We start from the raw sequence: 2,419 nt of genomic DNA on the forward strand, positions 1-2,419 counted from the left end.
AAAAAAAAAAAAAAAAAAAAAAAAAAAAAAAAAAAAAACAATGCTGAGAAAACTAGATATTCACATGCAAAAGAATGAATTGGGAGGCTTACTTTATATCATAAAAAATTAACTCCAAATGGATCAATGACCTAAACATAAATGCTTAAATTATAAAAAGAGAAAACAGAGGACAAAGTTTTCACCACGTGGAATTTGCCAGTGATTTCTTGGGTATCACACCAAAGGTACACAACACAAAGACTATATAAATCAGTACAATAGAAAATTTTTACTTCATGAAAGTTGAAAACCAAAACAGCCTAGTGCAGAAATGGGCAAAAGGCCTGAATGGACTTTTCCTGAAAGAAAATATTCAAATTACCAATAATTGTATGGAAACATGTCCAGTATCCTAATCATGAGGGAAATGCAAATCAAAACTACAATCAGATAACATCATACCATCTATTAGAATGTATGCTATGCTTTAAAATAGGAAACATGTAGGTAAGGATGTAAAGAAATTGGGCACTATTGCTGGGAAGGTAAAATGGAAGCTACTGAGGAAAACAGTATGACAGTTTCAAAAAAATAAAAATAAAATTATCGTATTACTCAGAAATTCCACTTGGGAGTATATTTCCCCCCAAATTTAAAGGTCTTAAAACAATAGTTGTACATCATGTTTATAGCAGCATCATTCACGATAGCTAACGTGTATACAACCTAATTGTCCATAAGCAGATGGATAAGAAAATGTACTATACACATGCAATAAAATTATGTAAAAGATGAAAATTCTAATAAATGATACAACATAGATGAACCATGAGGACATTGTATTATACTAAATGAACTAAGCCAGTCACAAAAAGACTGTATCATTCCATTTATATGCAGTACCCATAGTGGTCAAATTCATATGGAGAGTTATTATTTAATGGATATACAGTTTTAATTTTGCTTTTTCTGGAAATGGATGATAATGATAATGGTGAGTAGAATAAGTGTAGCTAGTACTACTCTATACATTTTAAATACTTAAGATAGTAAATTTTGTTATATGAATGTCTTCATATATTTTCTGTTGCTATAACAAAATAACTAAAGTGGAGTACTTCACAAAGAAAAAAGTTTTGGAGGCTGAAAGTCCGAGACTGAGCAGCCCCATCTCTTTGGCCTCTAGAGGTGGCTCCATCAGAACACGGAAGAGGAGCAGAAGGAACAGCAGTATACAGAAGGAACCCACTGTGCAGCAGGTCATCCTCTTTAGCCAACTGCTCTCACAGGAACTGTCCAAGAGACCAGCACTAGCCCTTTCTACAGGTAGTGCACGCAGTGACCTAATTGCCGTTCTCTAGGCTCCACCTCTTAAGGTAGGTCCCACTACCTCAACATGCCACACTGGAGGCAGACTTGCAGCACAGAAACTCTTGAGAGACACACTTCAACCATGCCCAAACCATAACAGTGTGCTCTGTTACACTGTTAAAAACAAAAAAATTAACCAGCAGGTATATTGCTATCATTTGAGATATCTGCAACATTATGTTGAAGTTATTACTGTGTTTCTCTTTCTTTTGATTAATCGACTGTAGTTTCTACTCTATAAAGGTAATTGCCTTATTTATTGTATAATGTTAATCTATGTCCACAGATATTCTGAAATATCATATTTTTATTGTGAATTGCAGCTTTTAGCATTATAACTATTCTTGATTGTGATTCAGCACACCAACAAATTAAAGGAAAATTCAATAGCTATAGGAAAGGCATTTTCAAAAATTCAACTTTTTAGCAACCTAGGACTTCCAGGGAGCACATTTAATTTATTAAAGTATACCAACAGGGGCTGGGGATTTAGCTCAGCGGCACAGCGCTTGCCTGGCAAGCACAAGGTCATGAGTTCGATTCCCGGTACCGGGAAAAAAAAAAAAGTATACCGACAGACTACAGCAAATATAATACATGCGTTAAAATACTGAAAACCTTCCCTCGAGATTATGAATAAGATAAGCATGCCCCAGATCATCACTTCTATTATTCAACACTGTGTTGGGGATGCTAGCCATGACAATGAGATGAGGAAAGCAAGTGAGAGGTAGAATGACTGGGAAGAAAAAAGTCATTAAACACCAATGCTAAGATTTGCCCTACCAGATAGCAAGACCAGGTACCATACAACCCTAAGTATAACTAAAACATTTTGTTTTGGGCACAGAGAATGACAAAGAGATCAGGGCTGGTGGGGGCTGCTATTAGCGCGTGCGCGCACACACACACACACACACACACACACACACAGTTTTATATGTAACTGCACACTGGAAAGGATGGACTTCAACTAAGGTTCCAAATGGTAAAAAATAAATTTGACCCTTACCAAATTCACAGCAATCAGTTCCAAATAGTTTTCAAATTTAAATGTGAAAGGGGA

The sequence above is a fragment of the Chinchilla lanigera genome, unplaced genomic scaffold, assembly GCF_000276665.1.
Source record: "Chinchilla lanigera isolate Chin_1 unplaced genomic scaffold, ChiLan1.0 scaffold00068, whole genome shotgun sequence".
Lineage (NCBI taxonomy): Eukaryota > Metazoa > Chordata > Mammalia > Rodentia > Chinchillidae > Chinchilla > Chinchilla lanigera.